The 21,347-nt window shown below is 45.8% G+C and overlaps 1 long non-coding RNA gene across 1 annotated transcript in view; it reads right to left on the bottom strand.

Annotated features, from left to right (window-relative positions):
* LOC128852509 (uncharacterized) overlaps positions 1-19,127 on the bottom strand; it is a 62,852-nt gene extending 43,725 nt beyond the window's left edge. The window contains exons 1-2 of the long non-coding RNA XR_008450384.1: positions 18,700-19,127; positions 17,864-18,028 (exon numbers count right to left, since the gene is read on the bottom strand). This is a non-coding gene — a long non-coding RNA (uncharacterized LOC128852509). The remainder of the gene's footprint in view (positions 1-17,863; positions 18,029-18,699) is intronic.
* Between the last annotated feature and the right edge of the window lie 2,220 nt (positions 19,128-21,347).

Below are 21,347 nucleotides of genomic sequence, written 5' to 3'. Positions count from 1 at the left end.
ACAATTTTAGATTTATTACAGGGTTAGCATTATTTCAGCACTTTGGAGACCTGGTAGAGAGCCAAGACACCCTTCTTTTTCCTCTTTGCCAAGTATTGTATGAAATAGAACAAAACAATATGGTGCCTGTCCTCAAACACTTGAGTCCCAGCAAGCAGGCAGATGGAAAATGCCCTGGGTCATGCAAAAACAGTGAATTTCCAGGGAGGCTGCGATAGCAGCACATCAAGTAGTCCCATACACAGGCGTTGTGCACCCAAGTATTGGAGAAATGAACGGTGATCTTGCACTCCTATTGCTCTTCTGTCTCCAGTAAAGATCCACCTAAAATGGCACAGTCTCTCAAGGGGGAACAGAGATTTAGAGATGTTTCTACTCTCTCTCAGTCCATCTCAGCATCCCATCAAACTGGTTCCTTTAAGGCAGCGAGAAGAAAACACGTATTTGCACAAATAATGTCCAAGCTCATATGGCTGCTCCGTGGCTGGATGATCAGTAACCTCTTAGACCAAACAAGTGTGTCATTTCATGGAATCACAGGATGGTTTGAGTTGGAAGGGACCTCAAAGATCATCCAGTCCCAAACCCCTGCCATGGGCAGGGACACCTCCCACTGGATCAGGGGCTCCAAGCCCCATCCAACCTGGCCTTGAACCCCTCCAGGGATGGGGCAGCCACCACTGCTCTGGGCAACCTGGGCCAGGGCCTCCCCACCCTCACAGCAAAACATTTCTTCCTAAGATCTCATCTAAATCTAAACTCTGCATGCCAGATGAAGGCTGAAGGAGGTTGGTTGGATGTCACTGCTCTAGAAGTGAGAGCCGGGGCCAGAATCTGACCTATCCTAACCTGTATGAACTTTGCTGAGTAGTTTACGGATAATCAGGTTGTAAACTGCAGTTCTGGCCTACTTTGGTTTTCTTCCAAATTTCTCACGAGAAGCCTTTCTGAGACAAAGCAGAAGATACTGCTTTGGTCAATTGCTTCTTACTGTTTCTCCTCCTTTCTTTTAGGATTTGAGTCATTAAGCTAAGTAGAAGCAGATGGGAAAAACAGACACATAGGCCCATAGCATCGCGGATCTCACCTACTAGAGAGAAGAACATTCAAAAAACTCCCAACAACCCTCCCAAAAACCCCTAAACTCTCATTCCTTCAGTTGCACTAAGAGATAAATTGGCCTATATTGAGTGAGCATCCTACAAACAATACAACCACTCCCTAGATATCCTATAATTTCCAAGTCCTAACGAAAAGATCATTTCAAGGCACAAATAAGGTCAAGTTATAGCACCAAAGCACACGCGTGAAAATGTGCAATAGGCTTTTCAGTAGATACGCCAGTACTTGACTCCCCAAATGCTGTGAAGAACATCACTTCTTCTTTTTCAGCTGAATTTATGGACTCCGCACACTTCGAAGAGGAGAAACCCACGACAGCCAAGTAAGCAAGCAGAAGTTTGAGTTGAACAGACTATTTACTGGAAGAAAATATGTGAAGGATTTTTATTGGCAACACCAGGCTTAACAGACATTGATTACTCAGCCTAATCACACAACTGAGCGGATCCACTTTGCTTTTGCATTTGTCATGACTTTCTCTGCCGCACTGAAGACAAAGCTTTTCTTTCATTAAGACAAAGAAAAAACCCTTAGAATCTCGTGTAGTTACACAACTGTGAGCTAGCAAAGAGAAGGGGAGACTTAAAAATGTGTCTAGGTAGACAAGAGATGGAAAAACTTAGTAACGGTGTGACAGTGGCCAAGACTTACTCACATTTTGACCTGCTATCCCTGGTAAAAACATAGGATTATATCCTCCTCCAAATCCCAATATGCTTTCAACTCAGCTCTCTGAACTAGTCATTACAATTGCAAATGCCAAAATTAGGCAGATGGTGTGTCATTCTGATTATGAACACAATAATTGCTGTCATTGTAACGATAATGACAACAACAACGACCTGAAAAAAGGGTTTTGTTTTTTTTAATTTGTTTTTTTGGGGTTTTTTTTTGTTTGTTTGTTTTTTAAACTGCCATAAGTTGGAGATGCTAAGTAGTGTTGAGGTTATGTTGATGGTTGGACTTGAAGATCTTGGAGGTATTTTCCAACTTTCATTATTCTATTCTTCTGCTGGAACACAAACCTTATGAGGAGCGGCTGGGGGAACCGGGGTTGTTTAGCCTGGAGAAGAGGAGGCTGAAGGAAAATCTCATTGCTCTCTACAATTGCCTGAAAGGAGGTTGTAGCGAGGTCGGTGCTAGTTTCTGCTCCCAAGTAACAAGCCATAGGGCAAAAAAATGGTCTCAAGTTGCACCAGAAGGTGTTCAGATTGGATATTAGGAAAAACATCTTCACTGACAAGAGTGGTGGAGCACTGGCAGAGGCTGCCCAGGGCAGTGGTGGAGTCTCCATCCCTGAAGGCATTCAAACAAACATGTAGAGGTGGCACTTTGTGACATGTTTTAGTAGGCACGGAAGTGTTGGACTGAATAATCTTAGAGGCCTTTTCCAGCTTTACTTCTATGATCCTAACTAGATGATAATCAAGAAGGGGCAAAGTAATCAAGGCAAAGTTACATCTGTATTACAGTGGCTTTCTCAGGGTTTTATTTAGATATACTGAAAAAGCAAGTCCCCCAAACACTATATGAGCTTCATGTTTAACCACTTCTCCACCCTGCTGCTTCTCAGCAGAGATGCTCGAGGTCACCGAAGTCAGACCAGGAATTCATGACAGAATTCCCACAGATTTACTATCCTGGAAACAGCAGCTAAAGGCTGGAATAGACATTGAAGACAAGGCTGAGAAGAGATGATGGATATAAGAAGTCTGAAAACACAACTTGGTTCTGAAATTCTTTTCTGCCTTTGGGCAAACCACGTTCCGAGGATGCTCAAAGCCCTTCCTACATGAGCCCACATGGAGAACAACACAGAAAAAAAAGCCAAACCATCTTTCAAAGGGGAAAAATATCAAGGCCTTGGTTTGGTAACTGTTAGAACAGAGCAGCCTTCATCTTACAAGCACATCCCAAGTAAAAACATTAGTTTGATGGGAAAAAAAACCAGACTGGAAAATAGCATGGTTTAGGAAAAACAGCAACTGAATGTTTTAAATTGCATTGTTTTCCAGAAAGCTTTGAAATTAAAGTAGTTTTGAAGTGTTCACAATTCTCACTAACTGTTTTCAAGTCACTTTACAGGAGTAATTTGGAGAAAAAAAAAGTCACATTCTGCTCTAGATGCGTGCAAGACAAGAGCACACAGGGAGCTACGGTTAGTGGAGTCCTGGCATGCTTTGCTGTCATCTTCCATCTGTTCCCAATAGGATTAGAGGAGACAAACCCCTGCCTCCACCATGCTCTACTCTCATGATGTAGTACGAGTTTAACAGAAAAAAAAGAAATCGGAAAACTGCCGTCAAGGGAAAAAATGCCAGGGGTGGAGGGTGGAAAGGAAAGGGATTGCCAAGAGCGCTCCAGTTTCCAGAGACCAGACCGTGAGTCAGCAGAGAGAGGGATCTTTTTAAATGACAGAGCACAGCGATGCCCTGAAGACCACAACAGATGAAACCTCTTTCCTCCAAGCCTGTGCGTGTTTTATCAATCAAGCAGCAAGATCTTATTACTTCCTGACAGAGAAACTCCCTGCACAAACAGCTGTGATGCCTTCTTCTTTTTTTTTTTTTAAAGAAAGGATGCATTTATTTCATTTAAAGAGAGGTTGGGCAATCGACATGCCCTTGAAAGCCTTGCAAGTACAAGCAACTTCTTCCATCTCCTGGTAGCTGATTTGTCACCACAATATATGTGAACTTGCTTTTCTCCCTCACTGGACTTACAGCCTGGTAGGACTTTGGGGTTCTCAAGGGGTCCTTTTATTTGCTCTTATGTCCTGCTGAAAACTTTGCCTTTCAGAACATATTCCTGCCTTCTGGTGGCTGCTGTTGTTAACATGTACCCCAGCAGCCAGCCCCTTGGCGAAGGGTTTCCCCACTTCGCTAGCACTTACACAACCGCCTTTGAGCCCACATTTGACCAACACTGCACCTCTGCACAGAGGACACGTGAAAACTGCACCATACAAAGTCACAAACCAACTGTCTCTTCCTGCAGAAGCCAAAAGAGAGACAGAACAATACAAAACTCTAGATGTAGTCATACACAGCTTTATTTTACCACTCGAGCCACCTTTGGGGTCACAAAATCACAGAACGCTTTGGGTTGGAAGGGCCCTTTACAGGTCATCTAGTCCTGCAGAGATGCAGGAGCAGGGACATCTTTAACTTGATTGAGTTGCTCGGAGCCTCATCCAGCCTGACCTTGAAGGTTTCACAGAATCACCAGGTTGGAAAGGACCCACTGGATCATCGAGTCCAACCATTCCTAACACTCCCTAAACCATGTCCCTCAGCACTTCATCCACCCGTTCCTTAAACACCTCCAGGGAAGGCGACTCGACCCCCTCCCTGGGCAGCTGTTCCAGTACCCAATGACTCTTTCTGTGAAGAATTTTTTTCTGATATCCAACCTGAACCTCCCCTGACGGAGCTTCAGGCCATTCCCCCTTGTCCTGTCCCCTGTCACTTGGGAGAAGAGCCCAGCTCCCTCCTCTCCACAACCTCCTTTCAGGTAGAGAGTAATAAGGTCTCTCCTCAGCCTCCTCTTCTCCAGGCTAAACAACCCCAGCTCTCTCAGCCGCTCCTCGTGCGACTTGACCTCCACTACCTCCCTGGGCAACCTGGGCCAGTGCCTCACCACCCTCATTGTAAAGAATTTCTTCTTTCTATCCAGTCTAAATCTCCCCTCCCTTAGTTTAAAACCATTTCTCCTTGTCCTGCCACAATAGACCCTTGTAAAAAGTCCCTCCCCAGCTTCCCTGGAGCCCCTTTCAGTACTGGAAGCTGCTCTAAGGTCTCTCCAGAGCCTTCTCTTCTCCAGGGTGAACAAGCCCAGGTCTCTCAGCCTGTCCTCAGAGGGGAGGGGCTCCTGCCCTAGGGATCATTTTCATCAAATCCAGGTGCTTCGAGACTCATTACACCTCTGAGCTCTCATACAACTTATGGAAATATCTTTGATCACCGTCACTTTATAATTTCCCCAATCCTCCATCACATAACCTGAGCAGCCTCGTTATATATTCCAGTGCCTGATGAGGACATTTGTCACTCAATTACCAACAACTTGCTGTCAGGCTAAAGCCTCTGGCTGGCAAACCCACACAAGAAGGATGGCAGAAATAAAAGATGCAATACCTGCATATCAACTGCCAAGCCCCAGCAGAACAGAAGGAAATCCAACATCATAAAACGATAGATACCTGTGATAAACCGCAGCTCCTGGAGGGTCTCAGTGATACCTTTGGGATCACTAATGGCTGTGTCACTGGAGATGGCTATTTCCTCCCTCTGCTCCCGGGAACAGGCAGGATCTAAGGGTCAGAGTGCAGATCTCACCCTATAAGAAAAGCTGCCTTATTGAGTGGTAGAGCCGAGAGGTCAGTGAGAGCCACACCTAACGCAGCTGAACCAACTGCCCATTTAGCAGCCAGGGCAGGTGTCCTCAGATTCCTGCCCCGCACAGCCTTGGCTTAAAGCACCTTTCCCGAGCTACCTCGAGAAATGTCTCAAGAGGGTTGCATTTGTGCCATCTGCCTCTCTGGGACTGTCCCAGGCCCCTACTTGCCTTCAGGGTTGAACCACAGCTATCACAAAAATGTTGCCCATGGAGATGGACACTTCTTGGGCAATTTGATCCAGAGCTTGGGTCAGGGTGACCCTGAACTTTCTGCATACAGAAATCCTTCAAATCCCTGGGAGGGCTAATTAGAGCTCTTCAAATGCAACCAGACTTTCATCAAATCAACCCCAAACTGTGTCACTCTAGAAAATGCACAAGTGGCCGTGTGTGGCCAGTAATATCCCTCGACCACCAACAGAAGCTGCCGGCACTACCCATGCTGGAGCACCTCTGTTTTGATTAAGTGTCAGGAAGAAGCTCATCCCTTCTCAGCACTGCATGTCCCAGCTGCCCAGGCTGAGGAAAAGCGTTATCATTCTCGAGACTTGACAACACCAGCAGGCTTTATGAGAAGCCGCTTGTTTCCCTGCCCCTTCTACGTGAGCATACGGCTTTTACTCTGAAGCGAGAGCTCTAACAGCTTATCCAGCCTGGGCTGTGCCTTGCCTCTCGCAAAGCATTCCTCCCCACGTCTGCGAAACATCAGACACTTTCTGTTCAAGCACATGTGGGCTCTTGCCCAGCTCATCCTCTCTTCTCCCTCGTCTCTGAGTAGGGCCAAATACTTTTCTGCTCTGTTTCCCCTGACTGAAATAAGTTTTGACCTCAGTGCTTTCAGACACGGGGGCCTGAACGTGTGACCTCACTGCTCATTTGTTTGAAAGCAGGCTGTGATATCGCAGACAGAGGAGCAACGGGATCCACCATTGACCCAAAACCTGTAAGGGTCAGTGGGAAGACACTCGGAGATGTCATTAGGCTTTGCGTGTGGCCATGGATGCCAAGTTCAGGGGCTAAAGGACTGAGCTCAAGGCAGTGGAGGGGTTCTACTCTTGGCACTTGGCTGCTCCATCATGATACAGGACCCCGTAAAACATCACCAGCATGATGTAGGCCCCCTGGAAACCTTTAGTTGAAGACAGTTAAGTTGTTAAAAAAAGTTCACGTTTCAGATATCAGAAGGCTGAAATGGAGCCTTCTCAAATGAACGGTGCCACTGAAATTAGTTATCAAGTAGTTCTGAGTTATGAATGTGTCGGGGAAAGTTAAGGTCAATTTGCAAACAGACTGAACGGGAGGAAATCCGATGCATAAATAATCCGTCATGAACTATTCACCCGTTGCCATTGCTATTACATCCTCAATAAGCTAATAAGCAGTGCTGCTGCTCAATGAAAGATTGACAGTTTATTTGCCTTCTCTGGTGTGATGTGATCGCTCCTAATTGATTTTGGCCGCTGACTCGTAGTGCGTGGTGGATATCTGGGAAGAGCAATAACTTTAACATGCAATCATCCTGGTCAGTGACCAAGACAAGCTATTCTCCAGCAATCACTGGATACCTTCCTGCGTGCAGCTTCAGTGTTCCAGCTTCACTCATCATTTGGGTGTCTTCCCTCTGCAGCCCTGAAGCACCTGCTTTCTGGGAAACAGGCCCTTCGCTCCTGGCCTTTTAACCTTGCGTTTCAGGACTTTGGTCATTTATGGTGAAATCTTGTTATGTTTTTCTTGGGAAAGTTAAACCGCTCTGTTAAATTGATCAGAAAATCTCTGTGAAATAGTAAGTATGTGACAGACTTTGGAAGTACATAGGGACACAGCTGAGCTGTTGTGAACGCTGGTGCAGATGAAGCAGTATAAGTATAGCTCAAGTCCTAATAGTCTAAGACAGCCCTCTCCTCTGGTACTGTGTTTCATCACTATTTCCACCCCCACTACAGCCCAAAACCTCTTCCTCACCATCAAATACCTTTCATCTGGTCAGATTTCCTTTGAAGATCTACTTGCTCGCCTCGTTGGTCTTTCACAGTGAGATGTCTCATGTATCGCTCTAAAAACAACCTCCCTCAGCTCATGGCCTTGGTTCATCCACCACCAGGAAAAAGCCTTCCCAGGAACAATTTCCCATCAGGATCCTGGATGAGAGTTTAAACTATCGCGGTAAGAACAAGGATCGATAACCTTACCTAGCTTGAATGGATTTTAGTTTTGTAAATCAAAAGCAAGCACTGACTGAGCACAGATTTCAATAAACCCAAACCTTCTTTACTAGAGTGGGAGCTTCCAGCCAAGAGGTGGTTCCCAGGAAGTCTCTTCCATCCTGTAGCTGTGCATAAAAAGGAATCATTGTCCTTAGCTTCTCGTCACCCTCCTTTTAGCAGAGGTTCCTTGCTGATTCCCAAGAGCATTTTGGTGCAAACATGGCTCTTTAGCCTAAGCACTTTCAGTAAAGAGGCTTTGCTGACGCACATGGCTTTGACTGAGAAGGACCAAGGGCAACCTGTGCTGGAAAAGGAGAGGATCGCCTTCAGGAGATGGTCAAGGCAAGCTTCTGGAGCAGGCAGGCATTGTAAGCTCTTCAGATGGCAAAGAGCATACAAATAGAGTCCAATGGCAGCAAAAGATACAGTATAGGGTAGAAAGGATAATAGAAACAGATTTTGTTGAGGTCACATCAAAAGCCCATCAAAGCTAGTACACTGACCACAGCTAGGGAGAGAGGGCAAGAAGAGGGGAGCCTGCAGGTATCCTTCCCTTTGCATGCTGTCCTCCACTAGGGCGTCAGAGATCAGCAGCATGGATGGGCCCCTCTCCCCTGAAACTTGACCTGCACTGCACTAAATCCATTCACAGTTTTACTCCCTGACGAGGAGTTTCTATGTTGTATTCTCCACGCCACGTGTGATTGAAAGCCCTCTCTCATATCCCTTCCTGGCACTCATTCCTTTATTTGTTTTCCTTCTCGGTGCCTTTCTGCCACATCCTTCACGAGACAAGATGAACAGGACTGCACACAGAATCCCTACACCAGGGATTTATATAATCACAGAGCGTTTTCTGTGCTGTTTGCTATTTGTCTGCGATAAGTCCTACCTTTTGGCCTCCAGTGAACACTAAGCTAATGTTTGTCCCGGCCAATCCACAGTAAACTTCCTGGAGCAGCGATAACTGGGTGTGCTTGTTGTTGAGGTTCCTTTCTCCTGTGTGTTTTACCTTGCATTTGGCAAAATCAAATCTCCTCTGCTATGTCACTGAATACCCCCTCAGTACCGGGAGATCCTTCTGTGTCTCTTCACGGTCAGCTTTACTTCCATATAATTATGTATTGTTAGCAGACATGATCACTTTTCCTGCCACACTCCAGAGTGTTTGTAAAATCCTTCACTGGAACATCTGAAGATTTCATCCTCTCCTTTGTTTGCTAATATCATGAGTTTATAACTGACGGAAAGTCTTTCCCTCCTCTTGTTGAAAGCCTTCTGACTCTGTCAGCCAGCTAAAGGCTGTTCGACACTTCCAATAGTTCTAATAGATTTGTGGAGTGTGATTTCTCCCTACAAACGCTGCTCTAACTCCTCCCCAGTCTATCAGTTTTATCCAAACGCCTACTAATTCTACAATTTCTGCCAGCTTGTCTGACACAGATTTCAGGCTTCCTGGTAGATGGGTCCCAGGAGACGTTTTAAGAACTGGTGACACATTTACCACGCTCCAAACTTCAGGCACAGAGGCTCATTTAAGTAAGAGGCTTCACACTACAGCAAACGGTGCTGCAGCTTCCTACCTAAGCGACATCCGAGCTTCTGGGCGAACAGCATCTCATTCCAGCAATTTATTGGCCTGATCAAGTTATCGTGGGTTAATGAGCCAAAGCACCCACCAGGCAAGCTGGCTGCATTCACCCCCTCCCATTACAAAGACAGGGAATTTTGAGCTATGGCATCTTCCTTCACAACAGAATTGGATGAAGAGGACACATTTAATCCAGTTTTTCCAACAGGCGGTGACTAATTAGGTAGGACAATTCCAATGCTTGCAATTGTAAATCACCGCCCCTGGCACACGCAAGGGTTCGTATTCAAACTAGTGGGAAATGGCCCCAAAATATCCACCAATTCTGATAGTCACCAAAGGACTTTCAGCCTAAGGACAGGGTGCGAGGATGGGAGAGCTCTGTACAAACCTTGTCTTTGCTGTAGAACCTGGATTTCAGGCTTATGACCCCAGTTGCTCCAAGAAAATTGTGGCATGGTAGGATAAGTTGGGATTGAGCCTGCAAGCGTGACAGGTTAAACAACTCTTAAACTACACGCTAGCTGGAAATACATGAAGAGAACTGTTGCCAGGTTAACTCCTAGAAAAATCAGCCCTGAAGGGTAGATATTAAAATGGAGTACAAACCAAACAAAGTGCTGACACAGCCTTTACCGAAGCAGCATTCCCAGCGCCACTGTAATATAGGGCCAGGATGGAATTCCGCTGTGATTGACACTCTGCCATCACATCATTTGTTACCGATCCCATTTTTCCTCCCTTCCTCTGCTTTTCACTTCAAGGGACAGGACCTGCAGCAGCACAGCTTGCGGGGAGCTCCTTCGATCTGTTTTCCATTTGAGCATCCTCCTCTGAGGATTGACTCATGCTTCTCGACATAAAGCACCGCCTCTATGGGCTCTTATAAGGAAATAGCATGAGCGAATTGTCTAATTCAGAGTTTTTTTGGCAGACTTCATATACTATGCATTATAGCATACGTTTCTAGTCAACATCTTTACCCTTTTGTGGTCATTTCAGAACAAATTGAGTTGTCCCCCTCAATAATTTGGGTACTTTTCCAGGCTTGCAAATGCCTTAGACCAAGCAGAGACTTGGAGTAAATCAAGCTTTGATGGAATTATTTTACCGTATGAACAATAAACACTTCTATTTCTGCTTTGCTACTAATTCACGTCCCAGTTACTCCAGCATTTTGCTCCAGGATTTTGCTACAGGGAAAGACGTTTCAGCATCAGATATGACAAATAAGATGTACAACTATCATCATGGCTGTTGCCTGTGTTTACAGCAGCCCTGTATCTGTCCCATGCTTAGGTCTTTAAAACTAGAGCTGTAAAAAATAAGTCTGCAGTGAAACATGAAACCAAATTAGTCTGACCTGGACTGGGATTTGGTTATACATGGAAAAGTCAGGCTAAGTTCACTTCCAGAGCTGTGAAGGTTCATGAACCTTGTGAGTGAGCATTCTGAACAAGCCCGGCCAAATGTTTTCCAGCAATTTTAAACAAGTATATACTTGGGAACAGACAGATCCTGTAAAATAAATGGTTTTGATAGGAAATCCATTGGAAAGAGACCTGGTGGCGTCAGCAATGCTTAACAATGTGTTGAATGCATCGAAAGCTCAAGCTCCCAGAGAGATTGAGGAGTGTTAATTGAGTAGGACTGAACCACAGACCTCTTGTTCCTGGGGCTCCAATTACAACTGTGACATTTGCAGCTCTAGAGCTAAGGAGAGCTGTATTTTGCTTTATTGGATACCTGCACAGTGTCTGAAATAGCGAAGTCTCTGGCTGGCTGAGTCCTGCACATACTGAAAGCATCTCCTCATGTTCTCCTGAAAAGCTTCTTGGGAAAATATTTTACTGTGAAGTACCAATCTACCACGTATGTAACTCCTTTTGGCCATGCTCACCAAAACAGTTCACAAACACAGAGTCACAGAAACATTAATGGTGGAAAAGTCCTCTAAGATCATCGAGTGCTACTATCCACACAGTACCAGCATGCCTACTAAGCCGTATCCCAAAGCACGACATCTACACATTTTTTGAGCACCTCCAGGGATGAAGACTCCAGCACTACCCTGGGCAGCCTCTGCCAGCGATTCACCACTATTTCAGTTCAGAAATGTTTCCTAATATCCAATCTAAACCTCCTCTGGTGCAACTTGAGGCCATTTCCTCTTGTCCTGTCACGGCAGGTGAGACAGTGTCCAGTCTACACCCACAGTGTCAGCAGAAGGAGATACAAAGCCTAAACCATGAGATTATAGAATCAGTAGATTGGAAAAGACCTTTGAGGTCATCAAGCCCAACTGCACCTGTCCACTACTAAATCGTGTCCCTAAGCTACCTGTCCACTACTAAACCATGTCCCTAAGCGCTTCATCTACTCATCTTCTAAACACCTCCAGGTGTCTGCCGGTGCTTGATAACCCTTTCCATGAAGAATTTTTTCTTGATGTCTAATCTGAACCTTCCCTGGTGCAACTTGAGGCTGTTTTCTCTCATCCTACCCCTTGTTACTTGGGAGAAGAGACCAGCACCCACTTTGCTACAACCTCCTTTCAGGCAGTTGTAGAGGACGATGAGGTCTCTCTTCAGCCTCCTATTCTCCAGGGTAAATGCCCCCAGCTCCCTCAGCCACTCCTCATAACCCTTTGTTCCCTATTTTGAAGAACAAGTCTTATGACTGGAGAACGTGGATGCAAGCTAACGGAAGGTTCAGTAAGCATTATTGCTGCTAGAGAAGGTATTCTCCCCAAAGTCACAAATATTTCCATGGAACAGATCCTTAGAGACAGATTCTTTCATTATCAGTCTTATGATAACCTAAAATAAAATCTGGGAATTTACCAATGTAACAGAGTTTCCCTGAGGCAAAAAAGTATGCCAGCAACTTGACAGCAGCTAGAGATTTTGCTTTGGGTCATGACTCCAGCTTTTTCTCCCCCAGATTTGGCCAGAGGAAATGGAAAAAGATGTGCAATACAGCTAATAACCAAATCTCTTAAAGTCTGCTATCTAATCTTTAAATTAGAAAGGAACAAAGGTCACGGCTCTAGAATTTCACTAGCACTACCATGTTCCTGCAGCTGGGGGAAAAAAATAGGATAATATTTTTAAATATTAGATCACTGATCTGCAGTCTTATTAACATATAATCATAGAATGGTTTGGGTTGGAAAGGACCCTAAAGATCACCCACCTGCAAGCCCCCTGACATAGGCAGGAACACCTCCCATCGGACCAGGTTGCTCAAAGCCCCATCCAACCTGGCCTTGAACACATCCAGGAATGGGATATCTATGCTCCCACGTGGCAGACAAGTTGGTCGCTAAGTGACTTTTGTCCCTCACTCTGTGAGTCTGGCCAGCAGCGGTGATGCACACACCCATTTATGTCCTCCAAACGGGAGGCACGTTGGTTCTTTTGGCCTCATGAGGTACTATCAGCAGAAGAGGAAAGTGGCAGTCTGGGGATGGGGCTATTTTGGTGACACATCTCCCCTTGATACAGCTGGTTCATGCCCCACCTGACACGCTCACACCAGAAGCAAACAGAGACGGGCAGAGCACTCAGCTCATCCAGCAGCCTAAAAAACCAGATAGGAGGAAAACTTCACAGCCAGGTTTTATTTTCTCAACGTTAAGCCTAGAAATTAGCCTTGCTTTCCCCTAAGAACACTTCCGTACCATACTGTGATGGGCAGAGCATTAAGAATTAAACAGAATGGTGGTGTGAATGCCATAAACATCCCTTCCATCTGCGCTGCGTTGCCAGAGCACACATTATAAAGCTTAATTTCCTGGTGGCGTGCCCTGACTGTGATACAGTGCCCAGATTTCCCCTCACTCTCAGCTGAGAGCAAAGGCATTCTGTAGGATTATTTTGTTAAGAGCAAAGCTATTTGATCTGAAGAGATTTAGCACCAGCTTATAGCCACAGCTTTTTCCGGATCAATGGCTGCAGAGGAAGAGGGCAGGAATTGTCTGGCGATTTGAGTCAGAGCCTGGAGCTTGGGAGACTCAGGTTCAGTCCTTACAGCACGTTCCCTTTGTGTCAGAAGACAAGATATCTCCTACTGCTGTTTCCACACTGAAGTGTAGGGTTTGAGGAAGGTGATTAAGTTCCAGACGGTGACACACTCACCTATTAGGACAGGGATGGGCAAAAGCTTTGATGCCAAAGCACTCAAACCTTGCGGAAGGCAGAAGCCACATGCCTTTAAAAACACTCTTGAGCTCCCTTCTCCCAGCCCAGTGCCCCATCTCACGGTCCACCCTGAATCCAGCTCAAGAGAGAGCCAGTCCCGTGCCAGGCTTCAAAATGAACTGTGGTTTCTGTTCTGCCGGACTGGAGGGGCACATGGCACTGGCACAGCCTCACACTTCTCCTCTGCCACTGGGATGGCACCTCCCTTCTCCTATTGTACCAGGAAAAACCCCATGATTTAGGGACAATTCTTGTTTTTCCTTGCCGTCTTTTTTTTTTTCATGAATTATTTAACGAAAATGAATTCTCCCCTGGACTCCTTATATTGCAAGTACATATTTTTGCACAAGAACATTCACTTTACATACAAACAAGCCTAACTTGAATAGGAAGTAGGAATATTCTGACAAATTCTATAGTGTCAGCTTCCAAATCAGCCAGTTCCAGCCCAGGTGGTTTATGAAAACCTCCCTCGGACTCCCACAGTGTTGCAAAGTGTTACCTGCATATTTCTAGTGAAACGTATGTATGAACACCTCTCTAAAAGGTCTACAAAAGTGACCGTACAAAGGGGTGTCATAGCTTTCTGGAGATGTGCATAGACAGTATCCGCTTCTAAAAGCACTCTGTGACAATGTCTTGCTTATACGAGATGACTGTTGCTACCGCATCCTTCTCCAGAAATGCCTTTCTGCCACACCTGCAGCTCTAGAGGGAATCACGGAATCGCTTGGTTGGAAAAGACCTCTGAGATCATCGAGTCCAACTGTACCTGTCGACCGCTAAACCAGATCTCTGAGCAGAAGAATATTTGTCTCGGGACTCTCAGTTGAGTTGACACCAGCGTAACTATCATATCACAGTCTTTCTGTAGCAAGTACGAGTTGTTTTACAGAGGGAAGATCTTTTCAGAGTTTCAGATTAGCTCCAAAGTAGGGGAAATTAAGGGTACCACGCAACCCTTCCACCCTGCAGGATGAAATCACACCTGGAGTCCCTATCCCTTCCACTCCTATTTGCCAAACATATCTCTGTTTCATACACCAAACCCCATGACTTCTTGAATTTTATGCACCTGGAGTAAGCTGTGACTCACAGAACAGCAACAGAAACCATAATCATAACTCCCATAACCCAAAGCAGCCATCACGCGATGCTCTGAACTCTTCCAACTCCATTAAACAATGGCAATACCTCCTTTGATTGCTATGGGAACAGGTTTGAGCTCTTCCTGAACCAATTAAACACTTCCTTCTCCAGGGCCATGCCTTAGGGTTAATTCTATGTAAAATACAGAGATAGTTATATCCCTTTGAGAGCAAGAATGTAGTAGGCAAGTGGTTCCCAAATCTGTTTTAATTTTTGCATATGTGGAACTACTAAGTAGCACCAGAGCCTATTTTGTAGCGGGGTTCAGCGCTATCATGCCAAGTGGAACGTAAAGCTTCACGTCAGCTAGCGCGGAGCCTCTAAGTCTCCAGCATGGTGCAACCCATGGACCAGCTCTGGGACACTCAGCCTGCAGGATCCCGTGGGCCTTAGCTGAGAAACCACAGGACTACATCATAAAAATAACATAGCAACGGTACTTAGACTGGAGAAGGAAAAAAGTCAATTTAAATCAAACATCACGGAATATAACTATAATTCAATGTTACCAAGCGTGTCTCCACTTACACAGCTCTGCCAGTTACTGGAAAGGCTGATTGACTTAAAAATCTGACAAAACTACTTTTAGACTTGGATACACTAGTAAAACTTTCTTCCCAGCTCCATGATGAATCCCTGGATGGCTGAACAAGAAATGAGTCTTGGACACTGCATAGATACTATAGGTATGAATTACTGATGGTCAGAAACAAAATGATGGTAAGCAATGGAGATGATTTTAAGCTTCAGTTAAAGGCACCCTATTCATTCAATGAACTTGCTAATAGCTTGTACTAGTTGATTACATTTTTACTTTTAATTGGATTAGTTCTTTATATTCCACTCATAGATTCATAGAATCATAGAATGGGTTGGGTTGGAAGGAACCTCAAAGCCCATCCAGTTCCAACCCCCTGCCATAGGCAGGGACACCTCCCACTGGATCAGGTTGCTCAAAGCCCCATCCAACCTGGTCTTGAACACCTCCAGGATGAGGCATCCACAGCTTCTCCGGGCAACCTGGGCCAGGGTCTGATGTGAGGATGATCCCAGGTCTTCAACTTCCCTACTGCAGGAACTAAGCTGAAGGGAAAGGCAGTCTGACCATTGCGATAGTCATAAGGTTTGACAATTTGGGAAACATGGTCACAGAGATACAGAAGTAGAAGTTCCAAAATATTATTCCTGAGACATGTAAGAAGGCATAGAGTAGAGGTCCTGAGACTCTACCAGCCCTTTGGGAAAGGCGGCACTGAAAAGATGCTGTGTAGGAGCCATCACGGCAGCCCTTCTCATCCACTCAGCTGCAGAAGTTGTGACCTCTTTAGACTACAAGCAATGCCACAGGGATTGTGGGCCTTATGTTGCCTAAAACCTTGATGCTGAAGACCCCAACTGAGGCAATGTATTGCCTTTCACAGAGGAAATGACTACAAATTTGGCCAGGGACGTAAACAAATGTGAGATCATTTTTTTAGTGCTGACTTATGTGATGGATGATTCGCGTTTCACCGTTTCCATGATATGTTGTTCAAATCCTGGAGGTAGTATCCTCCTCCTGAAATCAACAGGAGCAGCAGATGATCTTCACCTCAAAAAAAAATGGGTTTCTTAGGGCCAAAATAAGCACCAGGCACTTTTCAACTCTCCCTTTCAGGATTCTGTATTTGCAGTATTTGTTACCAAAAATCAGACTAATTGTTGTTAAAGCCATGAGCCAAATAATAATTTGTCTTTTTCAAATTTCCACCTAGGCCATTTTTTTACACTTATCTCACACTAAAACACTCACCAGGCCTAAGTATTTTGCATCACATTTTTCTTCCTGGATATATATATATCTCAAAAAACCTTTAAAAGTAACACCGCAGAGGAAATTTCACTGTGGTTTGCATCTCTTTGAGATTCTGATTATTCAAAACTTTATCACAATGCCCAGATCCCAATATTCAGCCTCATGTGTGGAGCTCTGACTGAAGAGGGTCTGACTTTAGTGGCATGATTATACACACAGCATTAATGAAATGTAGAACACGGCTCTATATACTGCTATAAACCAGAGTTTGTGCCGGTACCCAATTAAGCACGCCAAGTACAAAGTTTGGTTTCTACCATCAAAGCACTCTGCGAACAATAGGAGCCTGCGCTGAAAGAGCTGCGTGTTTCTACGCTCAGATGGAGAAAAGATGTGGATGGCCTGGGAGGAGGCTGAAAGGAGGAAAGCTCTGAGCTCCCACAGATTTGCTTTTGTGAGAGTAAGCATGAAGTTTAGCACGAATCTCTGCAGCATCCTTCTTGCAACTGAAGACACATTGCCAACAACTTCTTGAGCTAGACATAACGTCACAAGAAGCTTCCAGGTCATAAAACTATAGGTTTTGGCTGCCTTGGAATTACTGCAGTAGTGTTATAATCTGGGCGAAGCGTGCTGTTCTAAAAGCTGTGGGCTTCCACGTTCCAGGTGAGATATACCATGCAATCACAACAGTCTGGGGAGGGACTTTTTACAAAGGCTGGTAGTGATAGGATGAGGGGCAATGGGTATAAACTGGAGAGGGGCAGAGTTAGACTAGACATTTCTCCTTTATGAGAGTGGTGAGGCCCTGGCCCAGGTTGCCCAGGGAAGTTGTGGCTGCCCCATCCCTGGAGGTGTCCAAGGCCAGGTTAGACGGGGCTTGGAGCAGCCTGATCCCATGGGAGGTGTCCCTGCCCACTGCAGGGGGGTTGGAACTGGATGATCTTTAAGGTCCTTTCCAACCCAAACTATTCTATGACTGTATGATCAGCCCCTGCAATAATATCTTGGGTTTTTGACGGGTTTACTCAACACTTCAATTCATCCAGTCTCGAACCAAAGACCTATGGCAGGCAGAGTGGGACACAGTGGGGCATTTTAAAGCACCTTCCTGTTGCCAGACAGCTCCCATGGGCCTGGTCAGGGGTGCTCTCACAGGGATTCTACCTGCCTCACATCCTGTGCACCAGGAGGTTAAAAGAGAACATTTTCCACTCTTGATCCAGGTCTTGGTCAAATCTGCTTCCCTGAAATTCTAGGAATAATCTACACACACTCTGACAGCAGCTAAGCGAATCCCAGACTATTCCTGCATTCATCTGTGGTGTTTGTTCCACCAGCCTTCAAGAACTGATGTCCCCAGAGAAAATGCAGGTAAAACAGGCCAAGCAGAACATCATACCTTGTTATCCCACGGTGCTCTCCTGTGATGATCCTGCTCTGCTCCGTGTCTCTTTAGCTCTGACTGCAGACAACTTGACCAACCCATGAAGAGCTGTGGTATTGCAGGGCCGTTGGACTCCGGAGTGTAACGTGGTTCTTGCAAGTGGCTCTCCGCGCACACAGCCTTGGGAAGAAAAACAGACTGAGCAATGGTTACCCCCCATCCTCCTAACGTCCATCTACACTCTGGTCTTTAAAAAGATGATGTTGCTCCAAGCACCTTGCTGACAATAAATCCTTTCTCATACATCCTTTTAATGCTAGCACCCTCAGGCAACGCCAAATGGACAGAGTAAGGTTTCAGGCTCCGTATCAAGGAATTCCTGTTTCCAAAAAGCCAGACACAACAGCTGGGAAATTTCTGGTTATTGCTGCTTTATGTCAGCTCTTACCCTTTCCTGGAGGTGGGTGTAATTTCTGAAGCCTAACAGCATTTGAACCAGGCCGAGCAATCTTTGAACTATTTTTCGCCTGACGTTTCACAGAGGCAGTTAGTGTTTACTAACACACAGCTCTATGTGTATATTATATCTGTGTATGAGCACACGCCTTGGGGGAAGGACAGCGGGTAACTCAGCATGTCCAGCCTTCAAAATGCTGATTCAGGAGACTGGAAGCTGCCCTCAAGTTGCTGATCTCCCAAACCCTGCCTAGATCTCAGCCAAGATGAGGCCGAGGTGCCTGAGATACCTTTTTAGGGTGACAATCCAGCCTGAAAAGCAGCGTCTGCCAGCTGTGATCATTAAGAGATTTGCTTTTGTGGTGTTTGCATTCCCAATGCTTCCCCTGCCTTACCCCCTCTCGGAGAGCTGTTTCTTCCTCCTCCTCAGATATACACCGAGTCTCTGCCGGACACTCATTTCCATGGGCAGCAGCAGTAGGGAAACCACAGTATGAGCCCAATCGTCTCCTGGAAGCTGCCCCTTGCTCTCTCCAGCACTGCATTTCATGACAGGGGTTCTCTGTCCTCTCACAGGTGCCTTCACGCTTGGATCCTGCCAGGAGAAACAAAAAGGTGTCATTTTTGCTGGTGTCTACTGTGGTAGTACGGCTGCCCACAAACACACATACACACCCACAATCTCTTCTTTCCCCAGACACTTTCTTGAAACACATGTGCATGGAAGAAGAGGGAAACACCTCATTTCCACAAAACGTAGACAAAGTCAAGTATTTAGCTCTGAAAAAATTCTGGACAGGAGATGAGACCTTCAACACGTAGGGAGGAGCAGTACCAGAGACTTGAGACTAATCAGACTGAGCTCTTCACTGCATACCTGCACAGATACGCTGTCAAGGGATTTCTCCTAGGTTTGCCATCCCAAGCACGCTCTGCCACAGGCAGGGAGCATCTGGCTGCACCAGCGGAATCACGACATGGAGTAGGAAAAAGACCCTCTAACCCTTAAAGCTAATCTCCTGCTAAAAGTCTGAAGTGTTTTGAAGCCCTGCCCGTCTTTTCTACATCCTGAATATTTCGCTTGCATAAATTCAGAGACTCACAGAATGGTTTGGGTGGGAAGGGACCTTAAAGATCATCCAGTTCCAACCCCTCTGCCAAGGGCAGGGACGCCTCCCACTGGATCAGGCTGCTCAAAGCCACATTCAAGCTGGCCTTGGACACCTCCAGGGATGGGGCAGCCACAGCGTCTCTGAGAAACCTGTGCCAGTGCCTCCTCACACTCACAGCAAAACATTTCGTCCTAAGATCTCAAATAAATCTCCCCTTTTTCAGCTTAAAATCATTTCCCCTTGTCCTGTCCCTGCACTCCCTGATCAAGAGCCCCGTCCCAGATGTTCTGGAGCCCCTTCAGGTACTGGGATCTGCTCTAAGAAATCCCCGGAGCCTTCTCTTCTCCAGGCTGAACAACCCCAACTCTCTCAGTCTGTCCTCATATGGGAGCTGCTCCATCCCTCGGATGGCCCTCCTCTGGGCTCGCTCTAACAGATCCGTGTCCTTCCTGTGCTGAGGACTCCAAAACTGAACACAGGGCTCCAGGTGGGGTCTCACCAGAGCAAAGTAGAGGGGCAGAATCCCCTTCCTCACCCTGCTGATCACTCTCCTTCTGATGCAGCCCAGGATACGGTTGGCTTTCCGTGCTCCAAGGGCACATTGCTGGCTCACGTTGATCTTCTCATCCACCAAAGTTCTTTGGGCCTGAGCTCCAGGAGGAATATCTCCTCCTCTTCGTCTGACCCTCCTCACAAATGCAGGTGGTGGGGGCATTTCCCAGTGCTTGCCTGGGGGATCTTGAAGGGGCTCTGCAGTGCGTCACTGTCGCTGGCTCTGCTGGTCCGTCTGCCTCTCTCACATGGGGATCAGGACTCCGCTGAGAAAAAGCAGATAGGGTTTCACACAATCCAAAGCACATGTACAGTAACTAAAGCTGTGTCAGCACTTTTCTTTCCTAGGGAAATTTTCCAGCGTATGTTTCAAAAGAATGTGAAAATATTCCCCCTCCTTTCTTGCTTGCTTCCTTTAAACCCAGCTTAATGTGGACAATCCCTCAGACACTCTTCTTCAAGAGGGATTTAAGGCTTGGGAAGGGGCCGGCATGACAACGCTGGGAATTCATCCACCTATTGCAGAGCAGGCCCTTAGAAAAGGACTTAGAAGTAATAGAAACCATTTAAGGTTAATTACACATTATTGTTGTAAGAAAATACACTCAAGCACTCAAGGGCAGTTAAAATGGATCTGTTTGGGGTTATTTTTCTCCATTTAAGCATCATCAGATGTTTGCATCCTCCACAGGCAATTCAGTGTTCATGGCATCCCCTCCTCCTCCAGGAATGTCCATGCAAAAGGAAACTTCTCCATAGGAAGTAGTTTGTCTAAAAGTCATTTTTCATGGGGGAGGAGAAACGAAAAGCCTTGACCAAAGGTTTCTGACCAGCTGCTTTTTGCACATATAGGCTGCAGCAAGCAGCTGCTGCGAGAGCTGCCAAAACTGGAGCTCAAGGCGGAGAAGACAAAGATAAGGTGTGATAGGCAACATCCACTGCCTACAGCCACCCTTCTCGCGGCTGGTGACTCCAGCCAAGCTCGGGAATGAGCCTTTGGGATGGTGTCCCATGACCACGGGGCCAACGCCAAAACCTCCACGCGCTTATCGTTTCCCTAACGAAACTTTCCGTATTGTGGGGCTGTGTCATTTGCCATTTCACTTTCCTGGATTTTATTTTATTTGTTGTTTTTTCTTTGTTGTTTTTCATAAGCTCTATAAAGCTACAACAAGTTTCGTACGTTATTTAGAAGTGTATTAAAAATTGAAGTGATGTTTCATTGGAATAATATCCATTTATTTCATTTTAAAACTTCTTGGTGCTGTCTGCGCAAGGAGGATGAACAATCACAAGATTGCTGAATGGAATAGCATTTTTTTCCTGTCTTTCTTTCTCAATTCTTTATTCCTGCATCATCCGAATGCAGAGGAAACATG

The sequence above is a fragment of the Cuculus canorus genome, chromosome 6 (assembly GCF_017976375.1).
Source record: "Cuculus canorus isolate bCucCan1 chromosome 6, bCucCan1.pri, whole genome shotgun sequence".
In the NCBI taxonomy this organism is placed as follows: Eukaryota; Metazoa; Chordata; class Aves; order Cuculiformes; family Cuculidae; genus Cuculus; species Cuculus canorus.
Note: the sequence above shows the minus strand (reverse complement) of the source record. Positions and strands in the feature narration are given on the sequence as shown.